Source organism: Dasypus novemcinctus, chromosome 18, assembly GCF_030445035.2.
Source record: "Dasypus novemcinctus isolate mDasNov1 chromosome 18, mDasNov1.1.hap2, whole genome shotgun sequence".
NCBI lineage: Eukaryota > Metazoa > Chordata > Mammalia > Cingulata > Dasypodidae > Dasypus > Dasypus novemcinctus.
In genome coordinates, this window is record NC_080690.1 from 73,218,957 (window position 1) to 73,225,175 (window position 6,219).

The window sequence follows — 6,219 nt, forward strand, 5'->3', positions numbered from 1 at the left end:
TCTTGTCTCCAGCCATCAGAATGCATAAATGTTCACATGGATGGATGGATGGATGGATGGATGGATGGATGGATGGATGGATGGATGGATGAATGGATGGATGGATGGGTGGGTGGATGGATACCTCTCTACTTTACTTAGGTTGCCTTTCATTTACTACGCCCCAGACACTCACAAGACCATAAAGAATTTCACCGCTGGCCAATCTCTCCACCCCATGGCTCTAGATGAGGCTGTGACCCTCTTGGCACAGACCAGGAGTGGATGAGCTCCCTGGTGGAAAACAGTGCACAGAAGAGCCCCTTGACTGGGAGAACACATGCAGTGCATCTTGGATGTCCTGGAGGTCCCTGGGCACAAGAACTGGAGACTGGGCAGCACTGGAGTCTGGGAGGCAGGACGCAGGGCTCTGTCCTTCCTGCTATCCCCCTTGGGCAGGTTTCTGGGGTCCCTGGCCTTGAGATTTCCATGCTCTCTGAGCAAAGAGGGTCAAGCTCCTAGTGCCTTTAAGCTAAAGTTCCTCTTTTGTGAACTCCGTGGTCTCATGCTTCTCACCAGCTTCCAGGGTGACCCCCGCCATCCCTCCCCATTCACTTGCCTTCCGCTGCTCATCTCAGTCAGAGGCAGCCCCGGGTCCCCCTCCTCAGAGATGCTGCTGCTGGTGTCTCTGCTGTGGGCAGGTGAGTGCCCCTGGGGAGGGGGGGCAGGGGGTGCTGGTCTGGAGCTGCACTGACCTGGTTTCCACAGGTCCCTGACTCAGGATTCGAGATTCTGGCTGCAAGTGTAGAGGTCAGTGGAGGTGCAGGAGGGCCTGTGTGTCGTCATGCCCTGCAAATTCTTCTACCCTTCATTTCACCACACTGACTCTGACCCAGCTCTCGGCTACTGGTTAAGGGAGTGAACCGATTATATCCGTGGTCCTCCAGTGGCCACAAACAATCCAAATAGAAAACAGCAGGAGGAGACCCAGGGCTGATTCAACCTCCTCGGGGACCCCAGGACTGACAACTACTCCCTGGCCATCAAAGACACACGGAGGGGAGACACCGGGACGTACGCCTTTAGGGTGCAGAGGGGAGATTTGAAACTGACTTACGTATCATATAAGCTCTCTGTGCATGTGACAGGTAAGGAACAGGCCAAGAAGAGGACATGGGAGTGGATCCTGGGGCCCCTGCACCTCGTCCTGGGAGAGGCCCAGGGGGACAGGACAGAGGGGCTGGCTGGGAGCAGACGGCATGTCCGAGGCAGAGGCTGTGCCCAGGGGCACACTCAGGATCCCCACTCCAGGGCCCAGGCCTCTCTCTCTCCTCTCAAGCCCTGACAAATACACCCGACATCCACATCCAGGGGACCCTAGAATCTGGCCACCCCAGGAACATAACCTGCACCGTGCCCTGGGCCTGTGAGCGGGGGACACCCCCCACCTTCTCCTGGACTAGGGCTGCCCTCACCACCTGGACCCCAGAGCCCACCTCTCCTCTGTGCTCACACTCACTCCACGGCCCTAGGACCACGGTACCAGCCTCACCTGCCAGGTGGCCTTCCCTGGAGCTGCAGTGACTGTGGAGAGGACCATCTACCTCAACATCACCTGTGAGTGCTGGGCCGGGACACTGGGTCCCTGAGGCAGGGGCGTGCTGGGATAGGGGGCAAGGCCTGGGGATATGGGGGGTGTCCTTCCACGGCTGGGTCAAGGTGAAAAGAACGCTCAGACCCCACCATCTTGCTCATTATCACCCGTTGCTTCTTTCCATTCCAGATGCTCCACAGAACATGACCATCAGCCTCTTCTGGGGAAGCAGCACAGGTGAGGGAGGAACTTGCTTCTTGGCGGCTGGGAAGGGAGTGGAGCCTCCGCTCAGAGCTCACCTACAGGAACTTTTTTTTAAGGATTTATATATTTATTTATTTCTCTCCCCTTCTCCCCCCACCCCCAGTTGTCTGGTCTCTGTGTCCATTTGCTGTGTGTTCTTCTGTGACCACTTCTATGCTTATCAGAGGCATGGGCAAACTGTGTTTCTTTTTGTTGCATCATCATGTTGTGTCACCTCTCCGTGTGTGTGGCACCATTCCTGGGCAGGCTGCACTTTCTTTCGCACTGGGCGGCTCTCTTTACGGGGTGCACTCCTTGCCTGTGGGACTCCCTTACGCGGGGGACACACCTGCATGGCAGGGCACTCCTTGCGTGCATCAACACTGCACATCGGCCAGCTCCACACGGGTCAAGGTTGCCCGGGATTGAACCGCGGACCTCACATGCGGTAGGCAGATGCCCTATCCACTGGGCCAAGTCCGCTTCCCTACAGGAACGTTTTTAAGGTTTAACATAACGAAGCCCTATGACTCTTCCCCCTCTCTCCTCTCAGTGCTGCTCCCCTCCACGGGCAGGGTTATTGCAGGACCACTGTTAACTCCTGGTTGGCACTCCACCTCTAGTGGCCCTCATGCAGTGCTGATGTGCAAAAGGAGTGCTGTGCCACACAGGGGTGTCCCCAGCATAGGGGAGCCCCTCGCACAAGGAGTGCGCCCTGCAAGGAGAGCCACCCCATGCAAAAAGTAAAAGCACAGCCTGCCCAGGAGTGGTACCTTACACACAGAGAGCTGATGCAGCAAGATGACACAACAAAAAGAAACACAGATCCCCAGTGCTGCTGACAAGAATACAAGCAGACACAGAAGAACATATAGTGAATGGACACAGAAAGCAGACAATGGGGGAAGGAGAGGAAGGGGGGGAGAGAAATTTAAATTTTTTTTTAATTTAAAAAAAAAGAAATAGAAAATCTTAATGATTTATGTAGGAAGTAAAAAGATTGAATCAGTGTTTCATTTGCCAAAGGGCTGCTAATGTAAAGTACCAGAAATCTGTTCACTTTTTATTTTTAAAGATTTATTTACTTTATTCCTGCCATCGTCCCCCTCCCCCAGGTGGTTCTGTCCTCTGTCTGCTCATTGTTTGCTCACCTTCTCCAGGAGTCAGTGGGAACCTAACCTGGGAACTCCCACGTGAGAGGCAAGTGCCCAATGGCCTGAGCCACATCTGGTCCCCAAGGGCTGCAGCATCTGCTGGCTTGTTGCATCTGCTCCTTACAGCTGGGGCAGAGTCTGTCTTCTTTTAGGAAGCACTGGGACCGGGCCTAGAATCTCCAACATGGTAGGTGGGTACCTAGCTGGTTGAGCCACATCTGCTTCCCTCTGTTTGCTTTTTTTAAAATTTTGGTTGGGTTTTTTTCTTTTTTTATTTTTTCTTCTTCTTCTTCTTCTTCTTCTTTTTTTTTTTTTTTTTTTTGGTGGCTTTTATAAAGGGGACTTATTTGGGGTAAAAGCTTACAATTCCAAGGTCATGAAAAGTCTAAATTGAGGCACCATTAGAGATGTTTTCTCACCAAAATCAGTTACTGTTGATCCTGGTGTGTTGCTACGTGGTGAAGCAAGATGGCAGGCCATCTCTGCCCAGGTTTCTCCTTACCCGTCAGGCATCCTCTTTCAGGCTCAGCTGCTCAGCTTTCTTTCCAAATTCAGGTATAAGCTATCAGGGACATGGCTCACCTCTCCATGGGCCTGAGCTGTTTGGCCCTTCTCCTTTCTGTCACATGGCAGGATCAAAAATGATGAAGCTCTCTCTTCCTGTGTTTGTCCAGTGAGTCTTTCTTTGTGTTTCCATTTATATCAGACCCAGCAAGAGGGCAGAGACTCAATCTGAGTCACACCTCAATGATAGAGTCCAATAAAAAGCACTACAGCAATCTTAGCAGGTAATTTAATCAAAGGCCTTTCAATGAAATTTAATACATCAAAGAGTATCAGGTGAAGTGGATGTGGCTCAAGTAACTGGGCTCCTGTATACTATATGAGAGGTCCAGGGTTTGATTCCGGGAGCCTCCTGGTGAAGGCAACCTGGCCCATAAGGCGTGTTGGCCCAAGCGGAGAACTGGCCATGTGGAGTGCTGATTCACATGGAGTGCTGGAGTGTTGGCCTGAGCAGAGACCTGACACAGCAATATGATGCAACAAAAGAGACACATAGGGAGAAAATAAGAGATGTATCAGACCAGGGAGCTGAGGTAGCACAAGAGATTGAGCACCACTCTCCCACTCCAGAAGGTCCCAGGATCGGGTCCCAGTGCCACCTAAAGAGAAGACAAGCAGACACAGAAGAGCACACAGTGAATGGACACAGAAAGCAGATAGTGTATTAGTCAGGGTTCTCTAGGGAAACAGAATCAACAAGAGATATCTGTCAACAGTAGGAGATTTATCAGAATCTCTCACACAGCCATGGGGATGCACAAGTCCAGGTTCTGCAGGTCTGCAGGCAGGTTGCAACCACGAGCTCCAATGAAAGTTCATTGAAGATTATTGACAAGTTTTGGGAGATACTGGCAGTCCAAAGAAGAGCTGGGAATTCTCTCTCAAAACTAGAACCACTTCCCCTTTTAAGGGATTCAACTGATTGTGTTAGGCATCACTCACTGTTGATGGCAATCTCCCTGACTGATGTAATTATAATTGGCTATCTATGATTTACCACTGCAGTAAAGTCAATGGTGACTAAAGTCAATCAATGCCCTTGCATTACAGTTAGACAAGTGCTTGCTTGGCCAAATAACTGGGCACAATTACCTGGCCGAGTTGACAGAATACCTAACCAGCACAGTCCACCACTTGTCAACTCACCAACCATCCACATTACCTGAAACTATACTTAGTCTTTAAGAAAAAAAAGCAAAACCAGACATGCATACATATATATTTCCACCTAACAATGTTCAACTCTCCTGCACACAACCGGAAAATCATTAATCCCATACAGAATAGGGTGCAGGTTCTTGAGTAATGTTCACTCTCAAATTTGACATCCTCAAATATTATAACATGAAATGGACACAACTTGTTATATAATAAGGGGAAATTTGGGGAAGAAGACAAAGAAATTCTTTTTGTGCACATTTACTATCATCATAATGAAACAAGGAAGATTCATGACCCTTTATAGGCCTCTTTTCTTTAACTGGTCACATGGTCAAAATTCATATTTATCAATTTCTTCTTCTACTACCCATTCAATGTTTCCATTACCCTCAGCAAGCACTTCAGCTGGCCATAGTTCTTTGCCTGGTGGGGTGACCCAAAATTTCATTCCTGAAGATTCTGGGCCAGTATTAGTCCTGCTTGGATTGGGTTGTTGCAGTTTTCCATTGACTTTAATCATAGGACATGGCGGTACTAAGAAATGCCCTTGAGGATCTCCTGTATTCCAGGCAAACGCTTCTTTACCCCCATTATGCAAATGCAGTCCTTTTTCCCCTTGATAGTCAGGATCAGTCACCCCAGCCAGGACAGTAATTCCCTTCTTTTACTGTTGATTCAGAGGTAAGAGGAGTCCAAAGTGGCCAGGTGGCAGTTTTAATTTCCAGTTCAGTGGAAACGTTGTGTTCCCTGGTGACAGCACTCCTCCTTTTGGGACTAAAACCTGTAGGTTTTAGTTTGAGGTTGCAGGGACAGCAAACAAAACTTTTCTTAGTGGGTCACTAGGGGTAATAGTGAGTGGTGCTACTCCCATTTCCACCCCTTGATTCCTGGACCCATGCATTCTGGTTATGGGAGAAATAGGACCATTGAGTGAACACTGACTTAAAGCATACACAGCCTCCTGGAGAACATTGCCCCAGCCCTGCAAGTATTGCCACCTAGTTGGTGCTGTAATTGAGTCTTCAAAAGGCCATTTCACAGTTCTATCAATCCAGCTGCTTCAAGGTGATGGGAAACATGGTAAGACCAGTGAATTCCATGAGCATGTGCCCATTCCTGCACATCATTTGCTGTGAAATGCACTCCTTGATCAGAAGCAATGCGGTGTGGAATGCCATGGTGGCAAATAAAGATACCCGGTAAGTCCACAGATGGTAGTTTAGAAGAAGCATTGCATACAGGAAATGCAAACGCATATCCAGAGTATGTGTCTATTCCAGTTAAAACAAATTGCTGCCCCTTCCATTGTGGAAGAGGTCCAATGTAGTCAATTGGCCAACAGGTAGCAGGCTGGTCACCTCAAGGAATGGTGCCATATGGGAGGCTGAGTGTGGGTCTCTGCTGCTGGCAGACTGGGCACTCAGCAGTGGCTGTAGCCAAGTCATCCTTGGTAAGGGGAAGTCTGTGTTGCCAAGCCCATGCATAACCTCCATCCCCACCTCCATGGCCACTTTGTTCATGAGT

The 6,219-nt window shown here is 49.5% G+C and overlaps 1 pseudogene; it reads left to right on the forward strand.

Annotated features, from left to right (window-relative positions):
- The first annotated feature begins 649 nt into the window (after positions 1–649).
- LOC131274173 (myeloid cell surface antigen CD33-like) lies at positions 650–3,647 on the forward strand (annotated as a pseudogene).
- The last annotated feature ends 2,572 nt before the right edge of the window (positions 3,648–6,219 follow it).